Source organism: Hyperolius riggenbachi, chromosome 1 (genome assembly GCF_040937935.1).
Source record: "Hyperolius riggenbachi isolate aHypRig1 chromosome 1, aHypRig1.pri, whole genome shotgun sequence".
Taxonomy (NCBI): Eukaryota; Metazoa; Chordata; class Amphibia; order Anura; family Hyperoliidae; genus Hyperolius; species Hyperolius riggenbachi.
In genome coordinates this window covers 561874069-561899543 of record NC_090646.1, presented here as the reverse complement: position 1 = coordinate 561899543, position 25475 = coordinate 561874069, and the positions used below count along the sequence as shown (strand labels likewise).

The window sequence follows — 25475 nt, the reverse complement described above, 5'->3', positions numbered from 1 at the left end:
GTCAGGAGCTTGTCAGGAATATAGTAAACAACACTGATAAGCAAATTACAGCCATAAAAGTTTTTTGTAACAAAATACATTTTCTACATATTTCTGAGAGCAGATGGAGAGAGAAAGGGTCAATATAGTTCATGTATTTTCATTTAGGGACACTTAATAGACTGCAACTGAGCAGAGACAACAAAACATTCAATCGACTTTCTAAATGTTTAAATATAAAATAAAATCCTGGGATGTCTTAAAAAGTCATTTTTAGGAGTAGGAGGATAAATATAATGGTTTATCTCATCAGTTTATTTTCACCTCGGGTTCACTTTAAAGCAGCTTAGCTGTCTTACGTTGATTTCAAATCGGCCAGGGGATTTCCGGAAGCAGCAATGTGATGCGTGTCTTTCCTACTAATAGATATGCATAGCTGAGACAACACAAATTTAGGCTTCTGTATATAGGTTTCCATGTTCGTTAGGTTTTATCCTCAACAATATTCAGCATTTAAAGGTAAGTAGTGCTGAACCAAATAACGGGCTGAACCAAGTGTGGCCTACTGAACCCTGAATGTAAGCAGTTCAGCAGTAACTTCCTGGTGACAATGTTTGTAGTACAGCCACATATGCACGCGTCTTCTGTAACTTTTTAGGCCTCCAGGGCCCAGATTCAACTACCAAGACAACAAAATCTGAACCAGGAGTGGTTTTAATGTAGTGGCTGATCAATGTGCACAGTCCATACAGCTGCAAGGCGCCAGCCCAGCATACGAGGAGAGCATTCTAAAGTCTCCCCACCATAATCTACTATATGTCACTATGCATCATGTGACCTGACACCTTTAGGCAGGTCACTAAACAGTTTACAGTACTAGAGAAACTAATAAGCCAAACCCTAGGCCTCCTATAGTGAGCAGACGATTCATAGAGACAGGATTCCTTCAATACATGAAAAAGGCCATCAGTAATATTTGAAAACACATAAAAGCAGCAACCATAGACTACAGAGCAGCTGCTTACCTCAGCCTTCTGTGACACTAAAGTCTCACACACACGAAAAATAATACAAATAACATACCTGAGAGGCAGATGTCAGCAGACCTCAGATCTCTATAGATGATGATAGTGATCCCTGTCTACACACGCATGAGGTCTCTGGATTGCCTATTGTAAGCAGGCCTCCATAGAGTGCAGCAGCTTCCTGGATCCAGGCATGGAGGAGGCCTGCTACTACTACAGCTCTGTGCTTTCACTTTCTCTTCCTCCACACGCTGCACACTCTGCTGTCTCACAGGATGTGCCCTCTTCTCCATTGTCAGAGCTTCTACTTCCGTATTCATACATCTCTTAAAAGCCCTAATATACTAGATGACAACCTGATTAAGCAAATTAATATAAACATTTACCACATTTAGGTCTTGTTTATGCAGAAATACTAAATATGTAAAAAGGTTTACAATTTTGGAACGGCTTTGTACAAAAACTGCATTGTCAAAGCAGGGAGGTTGTTTTGCATTTTTGCTTTTTTACATTTCTTAATTCTCTGTTATCTTAAAGAGACATTGAAGCGAAGAAAAATGATATAATGAATTGGTTGTGTACTATGAATAATTACTAGAAGATTAGCAGCAAAGAAAATATTCTCATTTTTATTTTCAGGTATATAGTGATTTTTCTAACATTGCATCATTCTCTAATATTTGCAGATTACACACTACTCAGCATTCAAAATGATTTTTTTCAGAGCAGTCTGTGAACTATTGACCTCTCCTCTGGCAGAGAAAAAGAAAATTCTTCACTAACAGTTGAGATAATAAAAGTCAGAAGACAGCCCTCTCTGCGACTTTCAAAGTCGTAGAGCTTAATGGCTTTTTTGCATAGAGATAACAACTGGAGTTTCTTTACTCTTCCTGTACCAGAAACAATTAGACTGATGTATCTGATCTTAATGTTTTATTTCTTAGCTGTACTACACATACAATTCCCTGGTGACTCCATGTCAGCATACTACTGGGGGCAATTCCGCCTCCCAATGCCCCAATAGGACGTCCCAAGATGTTTAAATAGGTCCACCCCATGCTATGACCGCATTCTTTTTTTCATCCTCGCCTCCAGCAGAGGAGTTCCCTTGATGTTATCTATCTGTAACAATTGTGGAATTCTCGCCGTGATCAGCGCACAGGGCGTGCGCTGACACTGCGGAAATCCTCCACAAGCGTATAATTTAAGGGAACCCAGCAAAAGGTGCAATGCACCTGTAGAGGGAAATTCCTGTCGGCAGGTGGAGCTGTGGAGTGCAGAGGAACAGCTCCTCTGCCCTGCCAAAGACGCCAGACAGGAATTGCACGAAGGGAAGAAACGCAGGGCAAGATAGCCCTGAAAGAGAGAGATCAAAGCGACAGAGGGTATGTGTGTCCACCAAACTAGTCGCCACCCTGCGACGATGAACACACAACCATGAAGATAAGGTGAGAAGGCAATCGCCAGAGATGGCGGTTGCTAACAGCGACACAAGACCGAATAAGCACAGATGAGGAATGTATGTATGTCCACCAATCTAGCCGCCAACCTGCAAAGGCGGACACACAACAGAGGAAACCAAGTGAGAACGCAATCGCAAGAGAAGCGATTGCGAAAGAGAATGAGCACAGGGATAGAATGTATGTATGTGCCCCAATCTAGTCGCCAACCCGCGACGGTACACACACAACAGCGGATATGAAGTAGGAACGCAATCGCGAGAGAGGCGATTGCCAGAGGTGACACAAGGCTACAGCAAGGCAGAGCACGAGAGTAGCAAAGGCACAGCAAATCATACAATGAGAAGATAAGGAAAATAACAAACGCTAACTAAACGCGAACACCGCACTCATTCGCAACAGCGAACGCGTTTTCTGCGCGGTCTCCGCATGTTAAGCACAACAGAGACAAGCACGCCTAACTAACCACCGACAGACAAACATGGAACAGAGGACGCGAGCGCTTGCTTAACGGTTACCTCACCGAGCCTCCAGCAAGCGTTCGTATCAGACAAGACAGATACACGAAAACCAGAATAAGTGAGAGATACGATCCACTGCTCTTTCCGCCAGAGCAAGTGCGATCCAAGTATAGCAACAGAGCGAGCTGAATCCACTGCTCTTTCCGCCAGAGCAAGTGCGATCCAAGTACAACAGACAGATGAACAGAAGGGCCTACCAGTAACAACCGCTGCTCTGGTTAGTACCCCACAGACAGACAGAACAGGCAATACAAATAATACAATCCTGACTGCTCTAGCAAGGATGCCTAGTGCAGTCCCAGGAATTACTCTAAGCTAATCTTCAAACAATAAGCAAGGCTGACACTCCAGGAGTGTTTCACAGGACAAACCCTTATGACCAGCGAAGGTCTGTGATATCACATGGTATATATAGAGCAAGCCTACAAAGGATGTGGCTAGGCAATTTGCATGACAAACGTATGCAAATTCCTCAGCAGCAGCAAGCTGCAAAACTGACAAAAGGTCTCTCTTCCAGAGACCTGCAGAATGCAGACCTGAACAGTGGTCAAAAAGCTGCCTGCCTGCGCAGGCAGCTGAGCGGATCATTACAGTACCCCCCCCCCCTCTAGGGTCGGATTCCAGACGAGCCTCTAAACTGATATTTGCAAAAGACTCTAACTGAAGACTCATGAAGGTCGGGACAGCCCGACAAAGCCCATTTCCAGAGTCAGCCCACCCGAAACCGACCTCATCGGAATGAGAAGCCACCGAAACATGCCCATCAGTACCACAAGTCTCAGTGTAACACCCATCAGGACTGTGAATGCCAGAGAAGAAGCCATCGACACCCACCGAGCCATGCCCACCACCTTCCAGGGACCGTCCAAAAATACCAAACCTGCTACAATACCCATTCAAAGTGTCCCTTTCCACAAAGCACCCACTGCTGATCTCATTCAAGGTACCAGGAAATATTTCTCCCAGGATCTCCCAGAACACTTTGAAGCTCCGCAGAGATCCCAGGAGGGAAGAACGATCACCAGGCTCACACAGAGAACTATCAAGAACCCCTATGGAACCAATGACAATTCTGGATTCAGAATTACCAGGACAAGCATCAAGACCAGGGCCTTCAGGGACCACCTCTGGGCATGCAGGCAGGCAGGCAACATCAGAACAGCGAGGAAGCATCTGAGCAGGCTGGCAACCGAGACACACTTGGGCTTTATGGGTCACAGAACACATCGGGGTACACTAGCCCAAGGGGAACCTCAGGACACGTCGAGGAACTGCCAACCTCAGAGTCCGTCACGACAAGACCAAACCCAGAACCAGGCAGAGAATCATCACGAGCAGTGGTCACAAGCACTGGACTTTCAAAAGAAGGCTTGGACTCAAACCTGGAAATCTCTGTGACAATAATATCATCATTGACTACATATGAGTGAAGCTCCACCAGAGCTGCAAAGGTAGTCAGCACAACAGCAGTGCCTACTGAAGTAGGCAACACCTCAGAAGGACTTGGGGGGCAGGAGACATCTCCTACAAGTTCTGCACCCCTTGGGAGGAACTCGGAGGTCTCCAGGACATCAGACAAGACCTCAGGAACATCATTTTCCAAGTTTTCTAAGAAGGATTCTGAACTATCCATGTTACAGGGCAAAACTGGAACTTTATTTTGTGGACAGGGCAGATGTCCCAGTGAAGGTTCCACCATAAACTGAGACTGCATTTCATCATCATGAGCGGAATGTACAGGAATATTTACTGGAACACACACTAACTCCCTAACTTTAATCGCACTGCACCCAGAATTCTGCGTAGCAGTCAAACTAGCTTGCAACTCCAAAACTGCAGAAAAACAGGTGAGTATAGTAGCAATACCTAGACGAGCCTCTAGGGACACAGCAGGAGACTCTAAACAAGGCCATATTAACTCATCCAGAGTACAGGGTGCAGAATCAGCATTTTCCTCAGAACAAGAAAGGGACTCACAAATGTCAGTGCGAGTGGAGATCATGTTTTCATTCATGGTACAGGGCAGATTCAGAGAAAGCTTCTCTGGGCAAAGCAAAGAAGCTTCAGCATCAGATTCGCAAAACCGAAGGGCTGTCTCACTCTTAGATTCGGCTAACAATGTCAAATCCGAGGAGTCAGAACGCAAAACTTGGGAATCAAAAATCGCTTTAGGTTGTGAAACTGACGCTTCCATAGCGCAAACCTCCGCGATCTGCGGGGCAGACCGTAAGGCGTTCAGGACAGAAACACTGGAGCAACTGTCACCAGGCAACGGGCCATTACAGTTGTGAACAGGGTGAGACAAAGACGCATTTGCAGTAGAAATAGCGACAACATCAGGAAAAACTTTATTAGACATGTTAATTTTACTTTTGATGCTGCATAATTTAGGAATTTTCCCCATAGCAGGATCACAGATGGAAGATCTTAAAGATCTGTCTCTAAATGACAAGGGGTCCCACACATCCTTGAGAAAACTGGCACATTCATGCTGATCACAATCTGCAGGAACATCCGAGAAACAGGCATTAGATCGCATAGATTCAAACTGCACACAGTCAGGAGAGAATCTTTCAGGATTCGCACAGGAATCAACCACAGTGGTACACCCATTCATTTCAGATCGCACAATGTCAAGACTCACATGCTTTACCCCAGAAAAGCAGGAACAATCATCCGACAACGATGTCTCTTTATTGGAATCAATTGATTGGTGTGTGTGCGCAACTCATCCAAAATCGTCTGCCATACATAAATCACCAGATCCACATCACCCTCGTCACATTCATCGGAATCAATCAAAAGGTACATAGAATCGAGACAATCATTCAAGACATCTTCGCTTTTTGCGATGTAAAAATCGCAAAAGGGTTTCCAATCAAAATCAAATTCCTCCATCAAGACCCCAATGTCCCATGAGGCAAATGGAGGTTCAAACAAGCCAGTATCAAGATAATCTCCATATGGGTGGAACAAGAAAAGATTTTTTAACTGCTTTAATATAGTGTGTGATCCTACCTATAATAGGATCCACATAAGCTTTGGATTGGGGCAAAAAACCCGGAGACTGAGCAACATCATTGTAAACATCATTAGGGAGTGTTTTATTCAGATGCTTGCGATTTTTAATTTTTCCCTTTTGAGCCACTTTGCATGTCTGTTTAAATGCAAGAAACGTATCCAGGCAGTTCTCTTGCATCTGCTTAGAAGCTAAAGTGGCAAGAGAAACATTGAACTGATTATCATACTGAATGGTTTTGCACATTTCAGACTTGACAGAAATAACCTCTTTATTTGTGGTTGCTATGGGCAACGAATCTTTTGGCTGACAAGCCGAATCAGCAGATTGGCCTACAAGCACCAACTCATTAACATATGGTAATGACAGAGAAATGTTGCATAACTTAATCTGATCAGCATCATGCACTGCAGGAAAAAACTCATAGAAATAACTTGGCATGCAAGTTCCAAGTGTGAGAAAGCGCGGAAGAGCCGCCGCCATGATCCAGCGGCGGGCGGCTCTTTCCGCGCACAGTGGCCACACACACGGAGAGGCAGCCGCCTCCTCTCAGCATGAGGCAGCTGTCTCCGTGCAAGGTTGTGCGGAGCGCGGGGAAACCGCTGCGTTGGACGCGGCGGTTAGCGCGCATACCCCCGCTGCGGAGGTACCGCAGAGCGGGGCTGGTGTGGCTGGGACATGTAGTCCCTCTAGATTTAGAGTGACGCACGCGCGCGCACTCAGGCAGGGTTTATATGACAGCCAGAGGTAGTCAGCTGACCAGGCTGGTCAGCTGACTCTGGCTTCACCTCTCATTGGTCCAGCACTGTGGGAGGTGCTGGAGAGGGATATGTGTATATATACTGCTGGCTGGTCATTCCTCGGGTGTCTGACGTTGCGATCACATATGTGGGAGCACCCAGATCCGTAGTCAGATCCGCAAGTGTGCCGGGACCAGCTGGAGCTACACTTAGCTAGATTCTGTTGATAGCTAAAGTACTAGTTTGATTGTGATTATCTGTTATGACCTATTGCCTGCTCGACTATCCTCCTGAACTCTGATCTTGTACCTCGATATTTCTGATACTCTGTTGCCGAACCCCGGCTCGTTCCTTGACTCTGCTTCTGTCTCCTGATTTTGTACCTCGATATATCTGATACCCCGTTGCCGAACTCTGCCTGTACCTAGACCCCGCCTCTGCCTCCTGATCTTGTACTTTATCTGTCCGTGTGTGTACGACCTGGTTTGTCCGACCCCGAGAACCGACCTCACTATTGGAGGCGGTTCCCTGTCCTGTCAGTGGCACCTCCTCCTGAGTGTCACTTTCAGACAATCCTTCCTACTGTCGGTCTGACTCCTCCCGTCTTGGAGAGCTCAGGTCTGCGGAAGGAATCTGCGTTGTACTTCTGACTGCGCTGAGGCTTGTCCTCAAAGTGTTACTGTTACACCAAAACACTACACTCTACTCAGGTGAACAGAGGTTAGCTTGTATATCGGATTATCGGTGATACTGCAGATCACTTATAATCTGGTATACGTCTGTATTCCCCGTGATACTGCAGATCACCGGTAATCAGACCTCTCTGTGCTTCACAGATCGTTACAGAACGCCAGACCAAAAAACAGATGGACGTACGCGCTGACCCTCTAAATGTGCTTGCCACTTCAGTGGATAACATCCATCAAGCACTGGGACAGCACAAAGCCTTAATTGATGCCCTAACAGGCTCTGTGCGAACCCTTCAGACGTCAGTTGATTCGGTGCGATCCCCTCCTAGTGATGACATACGTATGCCCGTACCTGATAAATTTTCCGGCCACAAGTCTGACTTCCAGAATTTTAAGAGTAGAGTGTTATCGTATTTCGAGTTGAGACCCCGATCCTCGGGGACTGAGACCCAACGGGTCATCTTTATTAAAACTTTGCTGACTGGTGACTCCCAGTCCTGGGCATACAACCTGCCTCCCACTGATACAGCTCTGACCTCGGTAGAGGAATTCTTTAAGGCCATGGCCGTAATTTACGACGACCCTGACCTTGCTGCGTCCTCTGAGCGGAAGCTCAAACTTTTGCGGCAAGGCAGAGGCTCGGTCGAAGATTATGCGGCAAAATTCCGTAGGTGATCAGTCACCGCCAGATTCGACAACTATACCCTGATGGATTATTTCCTGTCTGGGTTGTCGGAGGAGGTCTCCGATCTAATGTTAACTGTACCCGAGCCTAAAACGGTCGATGAGGCCATCTCATCAGCCATTCGAGTTGACCGTAGGCTACGCCATCAGAGGCAGACTAGGGGCAGTCACCGTGTCAGGGTGACATCTTACGCGGCACCTTCCGCTGCACCCCTAGTAACGCCATCTCCGCCTGTCTCACCCTCTCCGGCCTTGCCTCCACCCGAACCAATGCAGATTGGTCGATCGAAACTGACCCAGGTAGAGCGAAGGCGGAGAATGACGGAACAGCTGTGTCTGTACTGTGCAGCAGCAGGGCATAGGGTGCGAAACTGCCCTAACAAGTCGGGAAACGAGTTTGCCTAGGAGTAGTGGGGGGTGACACCCTAGGCACACAATTTTCACCTCTTAAAGAAAAAAAATTGCTTCTCCCTTGTACTGTTACATGGGATAAGAAGTCTGTAGCCACTGAGGCTTTTATTGACTCAGGCTCAGCGGCTAATTTTATGAATTTCGAATTTGCTCAATAGTTGGGTATTCCACTCATCCCTGTGAGACCCCCTATTCAGGTCACGGCAGTGGACAATTCCCCTCTACAACGGAATCGTGTCCTGTCACAGACCCCGGAGGTGAAGGTCACCATAGGGGTATTGCATGGGGAACAATTACAATTTTTTGTGTTACATATGTCAACCTCCACTATCATCCTAGGCATGCCGTGGTTGCAAATCCATTCTCCGCAAATAGACTGGGCCACGGGTCAGTTAACTGCCTGGTCACCTCATTGTTTTCATCAGTGTTTGGGAAAATTGACATTGGGGCAAACCAGAGTTCAGGTGGAAGGTGTACCAGACCAGTATTCTGAATATGCGGATGTATTCTGTCCCAAGGCAGCCGACAAGTTGCCACCACATCGCCCTTTCGACTGTCCCATCGATCTCCGTTCTGGTTGTGTACCCCCCCCCGGGGTCATTTGTACAATTTGTCGGGCCCGAAAAATTGGCTATGCAGGAGTACATCAGAGAGAATTTGGCCAAGGGTTTTATTCGCCCGTCCCGGTCGCCTGCTGGGGCGGGCTTCTTTTTTGTAAAAAAGAAAGACGGAGGCCTGCGGCCCTGCATTGATTACCGCGGCCTTAACAAGATTACAGTGAAAAATCGCTATCCGCTGCCTCTGATAGACGATTTGTTCACACAGATCACTGACGCCAAGATCTTTTCTAAACTGGATTTGCGGGGCGCGTACAACTTGATTCGCATAAGAAAGGGCGATGAATAGAAAACGGCCTTTAATACACCAGACGGGCATTATGAGTACATGGTGATGCCCTTCGGGCTATGTAATGCCCCGGCCGTTTTCCAGGAACTCATCAACGAGGTCTTCAGGGAGGTGTTGGGGAGATTTGTTCTAGTCTATCTAGACGATATCCTGATCTTCTCCAACAACCTCTCTGAACATAGGACCCATGTGAGGTTCGTTTTGAACAAACTAAGGCAGAACTCTTTGTACGCAAAGCTTGAAAAATGTATTTTTGAGGTAACGTCAGTCGCTTTCCTTGGGTACATAATTTCCACCACGGGCCTATCTATGGATCCTGCCAAGGTCTCCGCTGTCCTGGAGTGGCCTCAGCCGGTTGGCCTGAAGTCCCTTCAGCGGTTTCTTGGCTTTGACAACTATTATAGAAGGTTCATAAAGGGGTACTCCACGGTTATTTCTCCTCTTACCAGTCTTACTAAGAAAGGGGCAGATACCACTCACTGGTCTCCTGAGGCGTTACAGGCTTTTTCCACCCTGAAGGGCCTATTCTGTTCAGCGCCCATCCTCAGATATGTGGATACGTCTTTCCCGTTTATTGTTGAGGTGGATGCTTCGGAGGTTGGGGTGGGGGCTGTGCTGTCTCAGCGGTCAGGCTTGCAGGGTAGAATGCACCCGTGTGCCTACTTCTCCCGTAGGTTCTCCCCTGCGGAAAGGAACTACGATATTGGCAACAGAGAGCTCCTGGCCATTAAATTAGCTTTCGAGGAATGGCGGCATTGGTTAGAGGGAGCTGAGCATACGATCACGGTCTACACTGATCACAAAAACCTAGAGTACATCGAGGGGGCTAAGAGGTTGAGCCCTCGCCAGGCTCGATGGTCGTTATTCTTCTCTAGGTTTAGTTTCATTATTACGTACACCCCGGGTAGCAAGAACGTTAAGGCGGATGCTTTATCCAGGTGCTTCGAGTCAGAGACAGCACAGCCCTCTGTTCCAGAGACCATTGTTCCCCAGAGGTTGGTACTGGCAGCAACAGAGACTTGGGAGAATTGGAAGAATACTTTGATTCCCTTTCAACAAGACTTCCCGGAAGGGAAGCCTGCAGGGGTTCTGTTCATTCCTCTACCGTTTCGTCTCCGGGTGCTAGAGATGTTCCATGCGCATAAGAATGCTGGGCATCCTGTGGCATCTAGAACACAAGATCTGGTAGCCAGATGCGCCTGGTGGCCTTCCTTGGCAGCAGATTGCAAGGAATACGTGAGGGAATGTGCGATATGTGCCAAGAGTAAACCCTCCCGGCTGGCACCTGTCGGTACCTTGCAGCCTTTGCCCACCCCGAGTGAGCCATGGACCCACCTGTCCATGGATTTTGTAGGTGAGCTTCCCAGATCTGAGGGCATGGCAGTCATTTGGGTGATAGTTGACCGCTTTAGCAAAATGGCCCATTTTGTGCCATTGAATGGACTCCCCTCAGCTCAGGAATTGGCCGAGTTATTCATAACTCATATTTTCCGTTTACACGGCATTCCAGAAAACATAGTCTCAGACAGGGGAGTCCAATTTGTGTCACGATTTTGGAAGGCTTTTTGCCAGCTTATGGGCATAAAGCTGTCATTCTCGTCGGGCTACCATCCACAAACAAATGACCAGACTGAGAGGATAAATCAGTCCTTGGAACAGTTTTTGAGGTGCTATGTTGCAGAGGCGCAAGACGATTGGGTCAGATTCTTGCCCTTCGCAGAATTTGCTCAAAATAATTTTAAAAATTCGTCCTCCGGATTTTCGCCTTTTCAGGTAGTAACAGTGAGATCACCCAAATGTTCCCCATTGCCAGTAGTCTCTACTCCATTCCCAGCCCTGGAGACCTGGCAAAGGTTATTTAAGGACCTTTGGGGGACGGTAAGAAGTAATCTGGAAAAGGCCTTTTTGAGTCAGAAGGGTCAAGATGACAAAAGACGGCGATTGGAGTGGAGGTTTCGACCTGGAGACTTGGTCTGGGTGTCCACACGTCACTTGACCCTGAGACAACCTTCTGACAAGCTTGGTCCCAGGTTTGTGGGTCCATTCCCGGTAGCCAGGAAGATCAACGATGTTACCTATACCGTTGATCTTCCCACCAGCATGCGGGGGGTAAGGTCCTTCCATGTATCCCTTCTTAAACCAGCAGTCCAGGTGGGTCCCACTCCGCCTCCTCCTGTGTTGGTAGATGCCCAACCCGAATATGAGGTGGAAAAAAATTTAGATTCACGCACGGTACAAAACTCGGTACAATATCTCGTGCATTGGAAAGGGTACGGCATTGAGGAGAGACAATGGGTACCAGGGACGCGCATGCATGCCGACGAGTTAAAAAGGGAGTTTCACACTTTGCACCCAGAAAAACCTGGAGGGAGCTGTCCGGAGTCCACTCCTGGGGGGGGGGAGGGGGGGGGGGGGGCGTTACTGTGAGAAAACGCGGAAGAGCCGCCGCCATGAGCCAGCGGCGGGCGGCTCTTTCCGCGCACAGTGGCCACACACACGGAGAGGCAGCCGCCTCCTCTCAGCATGAGGCGGCTGTCTTCGTGCAAGGTTGTGCAAAACGCGGGAAAACCGCCGCGTCGGACGCGGCAGTTAGCGCGCATACCCCCGCTGCGGAGGTACCGCAGAGCGGGGCTGGGACATGTAGTCCCTCTAGATTTAGAGTGACGCGCGCGCGCGCACTCAGGCAGGGTTATATGACAGCCAGAGGTAGTCAGCTGACCAGGCTGGTCAGCTGACTCTGGCTTCACCTCTCATTGGTCCAGCACTGTGGGAGGTGCTGGAGAGGGATATGTGTATATATACTGCTGGCTGATCATTCCTCGGGTGTCTGGCGTTGCAATCACATATGTGGGAGCACCCAGATCCGTAGTCAGATCCGCAAGTGTGCCGGGACCAGCTGGAGCTGTAATCCTACACTTAGCTAGATTCTGTTGATAGCTAAAGTACTAGTTTGATTGTGATTATCTGTTATGACCTATTGCCTGCTCGACTATCCTCCTGAACTCTGATCTTGTACCTCGATATTTCTGATACTTTGTTGCCGAACCCCGGCTCGTTCCTTGACTCTGCTTCTGTCTCCTGATTTTGTACCTCGATATATCTGATACCCCGTTGCCGAACTCTGCCTGTACCTAGACCCCGCCTCTGCCTCCTGATCTTGTACTTTATCTGTCCGTGTGTGTACGACCTGGTTTGTCCGACCCCGAGAACCGACCTCACTATTGGAGGCGGTTCCCCGTCCTGTCAGTGGCACCTCCTCCTGAGTGTCACTTTCAGACAATCCTTCCTACTGTCGGTCTGACTCCTCCCGTCTTGGAGAGCTCAGGTCTGCGGAAGGAATCTGCGTTGTACTTCTGACTGCGCTGAGGCTTGTCCTCAAAGTGTTACTGTTACACCAAAACACTACACTCTACTCAGGTGAACAGAGGTTAGCTTGTATATCGGATTATCAGTGATACTGCAGATCACTTATAATCTGGTATACGTCTGTATTCCCCGTGATACTGCAGATCACCGGTAATCAGACCTCTCTGTGCTTCACCGATCGTTACACCAAGCTTACGAGAAAACACATGAGCCAGAAATCTGCGAGGGTTATGTCTCAGATTCTTGTGTCTGGCATACTCATCAGCCCACACGAACAGATCCCCTTGGAAAAGATTGTAAGCAATCTGACCACTCCAAGTGGAAATATTGGTGGCCTGAAATTCAGGATTTGCCAAGAATCTGGAACATTCTGATATGAACTCATCTCTGGTTTCAGAGTCCAGTATCTTAAACCTCTTAAAGACACAGGACCCATATTTGACCAAATCGTACAAATCGGAAATTCCCTCTACACTGGGAATTTCGGTTTGGCTGGTCATACTGTAACGATTGTGGAATTCTCTCCGTGATCAGCGCACAGGGCGTGCGCTGACACTGCGGAAATCCTGCACAAGCTTTTTATTTCTTAGCTGTACTACACATACAATTCCCTGGTGACTCCATGTCAGCATACTACTGGGGGCAATTCCGCCTCCCAATGCCCCAATAGGACGTCCCAAGATGTTTAAATAGGTCCACCCCATGCTATGACCGCATTCTTTTTTCATCCTCGCCTCCAGCAGAGGAGTTCCCTTGATGTTATCTATCTGTAACGATTGTGGAATTCTCTCCGTGATCAGCGCACAGGGCGTGCGCTGACACTGCGAAAATCCTCCACAAGCGTATAATTTGAGGGAACCCAGCAAAAGGTGCAATGCACCTGTAGAGGGAAATTCCTGTCGGCAGGTGGAGCTGTGGAGTGCAGAGGAACAGCTCCTCTGCCCTGCCACAGACGCCAGACAGGAATTGCACGAAGGGAAGAATTCAACTTAATAGAAGATCGCAACATAAGAGGATACAGTTCGTTGGATCAATTACCGTGGATATTGGCGTGGGAATTTTTTTTTAAAGGTACAGGTAAGTATTTCTGGTTAATTAAGAAAATTAAAGGACTTTTTTCGTGGTTGTGTTTTTATTTCATTTAACCCTTTGTGGAAATGGGTAAGGGGTACTTTGTACCTCTATACTCATTTCTCCTGGGAGGGGGTGGGCATCTGGGGTCCCCTTCTTAAAGGGGACTCCCAGATGCCACCATGAACCCCCCCCCACCCCAGGGAGTCGTCGCCCCCACCTCCTCCTGGGGCACCGGAGGTGGGGAAGAGCCCCTTGTCCATGGATTGGACAAGGGCTCCGGGGGGGGGGAGGGGAAGGCTTGGCCGCATCTCCCCCCCCCCCCCCCGGAGCCCCCCATACCATGGACCATGCGGGCTGGTATAGCTCAAGGTGCGAAGCCCCAGTCGGCCGGGGCTCCGCATTCTGGCTATCCCAGCCTGCATGTATAGTGCCCCAGTATAGTGCCCAGTATAGCTAGTATAGTGCCCAATATAGCTTACTAGTATGGGTAGGTGTGCCCCTCTCTCCTCCGCGGCCACCGCTCCTGTTACCTTATCATGAGCGGACGGCCGCTTGTCCAATTAGATTCCCCCGTAGCTGCTCTCCTCTGTGGCATCTCCTATTACAGCAGCGCACGCTCGGCGGCTGCTGTGATGAGCAGGAAGCAGTACAGCGGCTTCCTGTAGCGGCGATATGCATCGCCGTTACCATAGGAACCGCTGTACCGCTTCCTGGTCATCACAGCAGCCGCCGAGCGCGCTGCTGTAATAGGAGATGCCACAGAGGAGAGCGGCTACTACAGGGGAATCTAATCGGACAAGCGGCCGCCCGCTCATGATAAGGTGACAGGAGCGGCGGCCGCGGGGAGGGGAGGAGCGAGAGACCAGACCTGTACGGCACACCAGGCAGCATCCCGCGCGCGGAACAGTGGTTGAAAAACGCTGGCCTAGGGTCACAAAAACCTGTTTATTTGGGCAATTTCAATGGTGGCAATTCTGAGGTACATAAATCGCAGCCATGGCCGTTAGCAACGTCTGAATCTCACGAAATGTCTACACGCGGCGGTCCCTGTAAAAGATGTAATCAATGATTACGTCCAACCAAGCCTCCCACCTGAATGCTAATTTGTGCAGATCCTGCTAGATCGGTATGGCAGGCAAAGGGTGTATGACAGTGCACCTGATTGGCTGACTGGCGCCTGCTGGCCAGATAGAGGTAGGAAAATGCCTGAACTGGTAGTAAGCATTTGTGTGTGTTGCAGTTTGCATTCAGTTTGGAGGTGATAGGGGTGAAGTCCCTGGAGGTGAGAGAGCCAGGGCTCGCCCACAATTCCCTCTGGGTATTGCATGGTGGTTTGGGGGCCCCAGCAAGTGAGAGAGGCTGGGGCCCCCGGCTGTCGTGCGAACCAGTGTTCGTAGTGTAAAACAGTACTGAACTTTATTCTAAAAAAGTTGTGGTGCTTGGATAGTGAAAGGGGAATTATGCATTCATTTGCTTAGTAGAAATTTCATTGGACAGCAAGTTCACAATTTATGCATGGACTATATAGCGCTATTTATACAGGATATTGTGTAAAATGGATTGTGGATTTGTTAGCGCAAAATTTCAGACCAATTTCATGCAGTGTGTGGTGTATGGTCTGAGCACTGGCAGGCTGACACCCCCACCCCTTCTACTTCTGTAGAAATGCTGCCAGCTCTCATACATCTATCGTATTTTCCGGCATATAAGATGCACTTTTTCCTCCCAAAAAATGGGGAGAAAAAGTCCCTGCGTCTTATACGGCACAGGCAGGGAATCCCCGACATACGAACGTCCACCGATACGAGCCGCGGACTCGCCGCCACATCGGGGATTCCCTGCCTGCTCCCCTGCGTGTCTCCGCTCACCACCTGTAGACTTCCATCTCCACTGCACTTCTCACTCTAGCGAGCTGCATTAATTAATTTAGCGATCGCGTCATTAGTTCAAGCCGTCATTAGTTCAAGCCGCTTCCTAGAGCGAGAAGTGCAGGGGAGATGGATGTCTGCACTCATTGCGGGTGCAAGGCAAAGGTAAGCTCCCACTATGCAATGCAACACCTGGGGGGCGAAAGCATGAGGGGGAGGGGACACAGGAGGACCCATGAGGGGGACAAGAGGACTCATGAGGGGGGGCAGGAAGACCCATGAGGAGGGCAGGAGGACCCAGGGCCGGGACGAGGCAGAGGCAGGACAGGCTGCAGCCTCTGAGCACTTCCCCTAGGGGGCGCATTCCTCTACACTCTCCCTGCCGCCCCATTCCTTTGCCCTATACACTCCTGCTCTGCCATATTCCCTGCCACTAAACTAATCTACCCGAGTCCCCTCAGTGTTCTCCTCCTATTTAGCAGAGTATGCCTGCCTGCTTTGAACTATAACAGCCTCGCTGTCATCAAAGAGATGACAGGCACGGCTGTGTGCATCGGGTTGCTAGGCAACAGCAGGAAGTAGGCTTCTGCTGGAATGGAACTGGTGTGGTGTCGGCTTCCTGCAGAGTTGCCTGTCTCTGGAGACTGCACGTGTAAAGTGCTTTGAGTCTGATGGGAGAAAGGGGTTATACAAATGATGGAATTATTACTGCATTGATGATCTAAAAATTGGTAAACCAACTATTTCATAATAAATTCATAAAATAAAGTGCAATCTTTTGGTCTGTGGTTCATTTTTGGTAAAAAAAAAAAATCACCTTCATGTGTGACAAACAGAGTGCATAGGAATAGGCTTGATTATAAATTGATGCATGAAAGGACATAATAACTTTGTTAAAGGGGGAAACATGCTAAATAAAACACTTAGGCCCCATTCACACTAGAGGGTTTTGCCGGCGATTTTGGCAAAACGCTCAAACACTAGTTCTTTTGAAAGCGCTAGTGTAAGAAACCCTTTGGGCCCGTTCTTACTTGAGTGATTTGCGCTAATTGCCGCAAAGCACCCAAAATGGCGAAACGCAAACGCGTAGCCTGCACCATTTTTATGCGATTTCTGGGCGATCGCGTTTCAGTGCTATAGAAGCGCTAAACGTGATTGCAGAGAAATCGTTGCTCTGTCCAGTGATTTTTCCGCATGAAATCACGGAAAAATCACTCCCGCAAAACACCAGCGGTTTGCGCTTCTAAGTGTGAAAGGGGCCTTATGATGCTAAAACGGTTTAGTATCAGTTTGTAGGCAAAGTATTAATTGTAACTAAGAGTGTAAATATTACCGTATTTTTCGCCGTATAAGACGCTCCGGAATATAAGACGCACCTAGGTTTAGAGGGCAAAAACCAGGGAAAAATATATAAATACTAAACCTGGTGCGTCCATGTTCCAGGAGCGTCTTGAAGATGTTCTCACCCAGTTGGTATCCTCCTATGTCCCCTTCTGTCCTCCCAGATGTCCCCAGGTGTTCCTGCTATGTCCCATGTGTCTGTTTCTTCCCCGTGTCCCTACGGTCTCGGCCATGTCCCTGCTCTTCTCCCCCATGTCCCCGCTACTTGCACGTGTCCGTGCTCGATGTCTGAATAAATACAGTGTAGTCCTGCTGTATCTCCACTATGTCCCTGCTATGTCCCCCACTACTAGCATTTGTCCCTGCATGATAGTAAGTTTATATAGCGTAGCGTTGCTGCATCCCCGCTGTCCCCCCTCCTGTTGTCAGCTGCGTCCCTCGCTATGTCAGCCGTGTCCCCGCTATGTCCGCCATGCAAGCCGTGTCCCCGCTATGCCCGCCGTGTCCCCGCTATGCCCGCCGTGTCCCCGCTATGTCCGCCATGCCCGCCGTGTCCCCGCTATGCCCGCCGTGTCCCCGCTATGTCCGTGCAAGCAGTCTCCCCGCTATGTCTGCCGTGTCCCCCGCTAGTAGAATTTGTCCCTGTATAATGGCAGAGGTGTAAAGTGTAGTGCTGCTGTAGGCTCTTACCTCTCCAGCAGCGCCCACGGGGATTGCTGACCTCTTCTCCTGCTGACTTCTCGCTCTAGTGACCGCGGCTTGTACTGACGTCAGTACAAGCCGCGGTCACTAGAGCGAGAAGTCAGCAGGAGAAGAGGTCAGCAATCCCCGCGGGCGCTGCTGGAGAGGTAAGAGCCTGCAGCAGCACTAGACTTTACACCTCTGCCATTATACAGGGACAAATTCTACTAGCGGGGGACACGGCAGACATAGCGGGGAGACTGCTTGCACGGCGGACATAGCGGGGACACGGCGGGCATAGCGGGGACACGGCGGGCATGGCGGACATAGCGGGGACACGGCGGGCATAGCGGGGAGATTGCTTTCACGGCGGACATAGCGGGGACACGGCGGGCATAGCGGGGACACGGCGGGCATAGCGGGGACACGACTTGCATGGCGGGGACATGGCGGACATAGCGGGGACACGGCTTGCATGCCAGGGACACGGCTAACATAGCAGAGACACGGCGGACATAGCGGGGATGCATCAGCTACACTTTACACATTTACCATCACACAGTGACAGATGCTAGTAGCAGGGGACAGAGCAGGCACACAGGCAGGGAATCCCCGAGGTAGCGGCTGGTCGGCGGTTTCTATCGGCGGGTGTTAGGAAGTCGGGGATTCCCTGCCTTTGCCGTATAAGACGCAGGGACTTTTTCTCCCCATTTTTTGGAGAGAAAAAGGGCGTCTTATACGGCGAAAAATACGGTAGTTTATGACAAGATAAGCCACATTCTTCTTTATGTTTCAACTTCTGTTTTGTGACCATTATGTAAAGGTAACCTGAAGCGAGAAGTATATTAAGGCTGCCCTATTTATTTCCTTTTAAACAATACTGGCAGCCCTGTTGATCTATTGGCTGCAGTAGTTTCTGAATCACACCAGAAGCAGACGGAAAGCAGACGGGACTGGGTGGCATATTAAGGCTGCCCTATTTATTTCCTTTTAAACAATACTGGCAGCCCTGTTGATCTATTGGCTGCAGTAGTGTCTGAATCACACCAGAAGCAGACAGAAAGCAGACGGGACTGGGTGGCATATTAAGGCTGCCCTATTTATTTCCTTTTAAACAATACTGGCAGCCCTGTTGATCTATTGGCTGCAGTAGTGTCTGAATCACACCAGAAGCAGACGGAAAGCAGACGGGACTGGGTGGCATATTAGGGCTGCCCTATTTATTTCCTTTTAAACAATACTGGCAGCCCTGTTGATCTATTGGCTGCAGTAGTGTCTGAATCACACCAGAAGCAGACGGAAAGCAGACGGGACTGGGTGGCATATTAGGGCTGCCCTATTTATTTCCTTTTAAACAATACTGGCAACCCTGTTGATCTATTGGTCCAACCCAGACGATGGAGACGACCCCGACCACTGGGTCCAACCCAGACGGGACTGAGCACCCTACACACAGGCAACCTCCATCCTTACGTCCCAACCGACCACTGGGTCCAACCCAGACGGGACTGAGCACCCTACACACAGGCAACCTCCATCCTTACGTCCCAACCGACCACTGGGTCCAACCCAGACGGGACTGAGCACCCTACACACAGGCAACCTCCATCCTTACGTCCCAACCGACCACTGGGTCCAACCCAGACGGGACTGAGCACCCTACACACAGGCAACCTCCATCCTTACGTCCCAACCGACCACTGGGTCCAACCCAGACGGGACTGAGCACCCTACACACAGGCAACCTCCATCCTTACGTCCCAACCGACCACTGGGTCCAACCCAGACGGGACTGAGCACCCTACACACAGGCAACCTCCATCCTTACGTCCCAACCGACCACTGGGTCCAACCCAGACGGGACTGAGCACCCTACACACAGGCAACCTCCATCCTTACGTCCCAACCGACCACTGGGTCCAACCCAGACGGGACTGAGCACCCTACACACAGGCAACCTCCATCCTTACGTCCCAACCGACCACTGGGTCCAACCCAGACGGGACTGAGCACCCTACACACAGGCAACCTCCATCCTTACGTCCCAACCGACCACTGGGTCCAACCCAGACGGGACTGAGCACCCTACACACAGGCAACCTCCATCCTTACGTCCCAACCGACCACTGGGTCCAACCCAGACGGGACTGAGCACCCTACACACAGGCAACCTCCATCCTTACGTCCCAACCGACCACTGGGTCCAACCCAGACGGGACTGAGCACCCTACACACAGGCAACCTCCATCCTTACGTCCCAACCGACCACTGGGTCCAACCCAGACGGGACTGAGCACCCTACACACAGGCAACCTCCATCCTTACGTCCCAACCGACCACTGGGTCCAACCCAGACGGGACTGAGCACCCTACACACAGGCAACCTCCATCCTTACGTCCCAACCGACCACTGGGTCCAACCCAGACGGGACTGAGCACCCTACACACAGGCAACCTCCATCCTTACGTCCCAACCGACCACTGGGTCCAACCCAGACGGGACTGAGCACCCTACACACAGGCAACCTCCATCCTTACGTCCCAACCGACCACTGGGTCCAACCCAGACGGGACTGAGCACCCTACACACAGGCAACCTCCATCCTTACGTCCCAACCGACCACTGGGTCCAACCCAGACGGGACTGAGCACCCTACACACAGGCAACCTCCATCCTTACGTCCCAACCGACCACTGGGTCCAACCCAGACGGGACTGAGCACCCTACACACAGGCAACCTCCATCCTTACGTCCCAACCGACCACTGGGTCCAACCCAGACGGGACTGAGCACCCTACACACAGGCAACCTCCATCCTTACGTCCCAACCGACCACTGGGTCCAACCCAGACGGGACTGAGCACCCTACACACAGGCAACCTCCATCCTTACGTCCCAACCGACCACTGGGTCCAACCCAGACGGGACTGAGCACCCTACACACAGGCAACCTCCATCCTTACGTCCCAACCGACCACTGGGTCCAACCCAGACGGGACTGAGCACCCTACACACAGGCAACCTCCATCCTTACGTCCCAACCGACCACTGGGTCCAACCCAGACGGGACTGAGCACCCTACACACAGGCAACCTCCATCCTTACGTCCCAACCGACCACTGGGTCCAACCCAGACGGGACTGAGCACCCTACACACAGGCAACCTCCATCCTTACGTCCCAACCGACCACTGGGTCCAACCCAGACGGGACTGAGCACCCTACACACAGGCAACCTCCATCCTTACGTCCCAACCGACCACTGGGTCCAACCCAGACGGGACTGAGCACCCTACACACAGGCAACCTCCATCCTTACGTCCCAACCGACCACTGGGTCCAACCCAGACGGGACTGAGCACCCTACACACAGGCAACCTCCATCCTTACGTCCCAACCGACCACTGGGTCCAACCCAGACGGGACTGAGCACCCTACACACAGGCAACCTCCATCCTTACGTCCCAACCGACCACTGGGTCCAACCCAGACGGGACTGAGCACCCTACACACAGGCAACCTCCATCCTTACGTCCCAACCGACCACTGGGTCCAACCCAGACGGGACTGAGCACCCTACACACAGGCAACCTCCATCCTTACGTCCCAACCGACCACTGGGTCCAACCCAGACGGGACTGAGCACCCTACACACAGGCAACCTCCATCCTTACGTCCCAACCGACCACTGGGTCCAACCCAGACGGGACTGAGCACCCTACACACAGGCAACCTCCATCCTTACGTCCCAACCGACCACTGGGTCCAACCCAGACGGGACTGAGCACCCTACACACAGGCAACCTCCATCCTTACGTCCCAACCGACCACTGGGTCCAACCCAGACGGGACTGAGCACCCTACACACAGGCAACCTCCATCCTTACGTCCCAACCGACCACTGGGTCCAACCCAGACGGGACTGAGCACCCTACACACAGGCAACCTCCATCCTTACGTCCCAACCGACCACTGGGTCCAACCCAGACGGGACTGAGCACCCTACACACAGGCAACCTCCATCCTTACGTCCCAACCGACCACTGGGTCCAACCCAGACGGGACTGAGCACCCTACACACAGGCAACCTCCATCCTTACGTCCCAACCGACCACTGGGTCCAACCCAGACGGGACTGAGCACCCTACACACAGGCAACCTCCATCCTTACGTCCCAACCGACCACTGGGTCCAACCCAGACGGGACTGAGCACCCTACACACAGGCAACCTCCATCCTTACGTCCCAACCGACCACTGGGTCCAACCCAGACGGGACTGAGCACCCTACACACAGGCAACCTCCATCCTTACGTCCCAACCGACCACTGGGTCCAACCCAGACGGGACTGAGCACCCTACACACAGGCAACCTCCATCCTTACGTCCCAACCGACCACTGGGTCCAACCCAGACGGGACTGAGCACCCTACACACAGGCAACCTCCATCCTTACGTCCCAACCGACCACTGGGTCCAACCCAGACGGGACTGAGCACCCTACACACAGGCAACCTCCATCCTTACGTCCCAACCGACCACTGGGTCCAACCCAGACGGGACTGAGCACCCTACACACAGGCAACCTCCATCCTTACGTCCCAACCGACCACTGGGTCCAACCCAGACGGGACTGAGCACCCTACACACAGGCAACCTCCATCCTTACGTCCCAACCGACCACTGGGTCCAACCCAGACGGGACTGAGCACCCTACACACAGGCAACCTCCATCCTTACGTCCCAACCGACCACTGGGTCCAACCCAGACGGGACTGAGCACCCTACACACAGGCAACCTCCATCCTTACGTCCCAACCGACCACTGGGTCCAACCCAGACGGGACTGAGCACCCTACACACAGGCAACCTCCATCCTTACGTCCCAACCGACCACTGGGTCCAACCCAGACGGGACTGAGCACCCTACACACAGGCAACCTCCATCCTTACGTCCCAACCGACCACTGGGTCCAACCCAGACGGGACTGAGCACCCTACACACAGGCAACCTCCATCCTTACGTCCCAACCGACCACTGGGTCCAACCCAGACGGGACTGAGCACCCTACACACAGGCAACCTCCATCCTTACGTCCCAACCGACCACTGGGTCCAACCCAGACGGGACTGAGCACCCTACACACAGGCAACCTCCATCCTTACGTCCCAACCGACCACTGGGTCCAACCCAGACGGGACTGAGCACCCTACACACAGGCAACCTCCATCCTTACGTCCCAACCGACCACTGGGTCCAACCCAGACGGGACTGAGCACCCTACACACAGGCAACCTCCATCCTTACGTCCCAACCGACCACTGGGTCCAACCCAGACGGGACTGAGCACCCTACACACAGGCAACCTCCATCCTTACGTCCCAACCGACCACTGGGTCCAACCCAGACGGGACTGAGCACCCTACACACAGGCAACCTCCATCCTTACGTCCCAACCGACCACTGGGTCCAACCCAGACGGGACTGAGCACCCTACACACAGGCAACCTCCATCCTTACGTCCCAACCGACCACTGGGTCCAACCCAGACGGGACTGAGCACCCTACACACAGGCAACCTCCATCCTTACGTCCCAACCGACCACTGGGTCCAACCCAGACGGGACTGAGCACCCTACACACAGGCAACCTCCATCCTTACGTCCCAACCGACCACTGGGTCCAACCCAGACGGGACTGAGCACCCTACACACAGGCAACCTCCATCCTTACGTCCCAACCGACCACTGGGTCCAACCCAGACGGGACTGAGCACCCTACACACAGGCAACCTCCATCCTTACGTCCCAACCGACCACTGGGTCCAACCCAGACGGGACTGAGCACCCTACACACAGGCAACCTCCATCCTTACGTCCCAACCGACCACTGGGTCCAACCCAGACGGGACTGAGCACCCTACACACAGGCAACCTCCATCCTTACGTCCCAACCGACCACTGGGTCCAACCCAGACGGGACTGAGCACCCTACACACAGGCAACCTCCATCCTTACGTCCCAACCGACCACTGGGTCCAACCCAGACGGGACTGAGCACCCTACACACAGGCAACCTCCATCCTTACGTCCCAACCGACCACTGGGTCCAACCCAGACGGGACTGAGCACCCTACACACAGGCAACCTCCATCCTTACGTCCCAACCGACCACTGGGTCCAACCCAGACGGGACTGAGCACCCTACACACAGGCAACCTCCATCCTTACGTCCCAACCGACCACTGGGTCCAACCCAGACGGGACTGAGCACCCTACACACAGGCAACCTCCATCCTTACGTCCCAACCGACCACTGGGTCCAACCCAGACGGGACTGAGCACCCTACACACAGGCAACCTCCATCCTTACGTCCCAACCGACCACTGGGTCCAACCCAGACGGGACTGAGCACCCTACACACAGGCAACCTCCATCCTTACGTCCCAACCGACCACTGGGTCCAACCCAGACGGGACTGAGCACCCTACACACAGGCAACCTCCATCCTTACGTCCCAACCGACCACTGGGTCCAACCCAGACGGGACTGAGCACCCTACACACAGGCAACCTCCATCCTTACGTCCCAACCGACCACTGGGTCCAACCCAGACGGGACTGAGCACCCTACACACAGGCAACCTCCATCCTTACGTCCCAACCGACCACTGGGTCCAACCCAGACGGGACTGAGCACCCTACACACAGGCAACCTCCATCCTTACGTCCCAACCGACCACTGGGTCCAACCCAGACGGGACTGAGCACCCTACACACAGGCAACCTCCATCCTTACGTCCCAACCGACCACTGGGTCCAACCCAGACGGGACTGAGCACCCTACACACAGGCAACCTCCATCCTTACGTCCCAACCGACCACTGGGTCCAACCCAGACGGGACTGAGCACCCTACACACAGGCAACCTCCATCCTTACGTCCCAACCGACCACTGGGTCCAACCCAGACGGGACTGAGCACCCTACACACAGGCAACCTCCATCCTTACGTCCCAACCGACCACTGGGTCCAACCCAGACGGGACTGAGCACCCTACACACAGGCAACCTCCATCCTTACGTCCCAACCGACCACTGGGTCCAACCCAGACGGGACTGAGCACCCTACACACAGGCAACCTCCATCCTTACGTCCCAACCGACCACTGGGTCCAACCCAGACGGGACTGAGCACCCTACACACAGGCAACCTCCATCCTTACGTCCCAACCGACCACTGGGTCCAACCCAGACGGGACTGAGCACCCTACACACAGGCAACCTCCATCCTTACGTCCCAACCGACCACTGGGTCCAACCCAGACGGACTGAGCACCCTACACACAAGGCAACCTCCATCCTTACGTCCCAACCGACCACTGGGTCCAACCCAGACGGGACTGAGCACCCTACACCCAGGCAACCTCCATCCTTACGTCCCAACCGACCACTGGGTCCAACCCAGACGGGACTGAGCACCCTACACACAGGCAACCTCCATCCTTACGTCCCAACCGACCACTGGGTCCAACCCAACGGGACTGAGCACCCTACACACAGCAACCTCCATCCTTACTCCCAACCGACCACTGGGTCCAACCCAGACGGACTGAGCACCCTACACACAGGCAACCTCCATCTTACGTCCAAACCGACCACTGGGTCCAACCCAGACGGGGACTGAGCACCCTACACACAGGCAACCTCACA

General features: G+C 51.9%; 1 protein-coding gene across 3 annotated transcripts in view; it reads right to left on the bottom strand.

The window, feature by feature from the left end:
• ERAP1 (endoplasmic reticulum aminopeptidase 1) overlaps window positions 1–25475 on the bottom strand; it is a 127839-nt gene that overhangs the window by 48382 nt on the left and 53982 nt on the right. The window contains exon 1 of one of the 3 annotated variants that reach the window (XM_068247493.1): window positions 1063–1341. The exons of the other annotated variants lie outside the window; for them this stretch is intronic. The gene's annotated coding sequence lies outside the window, so the exon portion shown is untranslated. Of the gene's footprint in view, window positions 1–1062; window positions 1342–25475 lie in introns of those variants that run through there. 3 annotated transcript variants of the gene reach the window in all.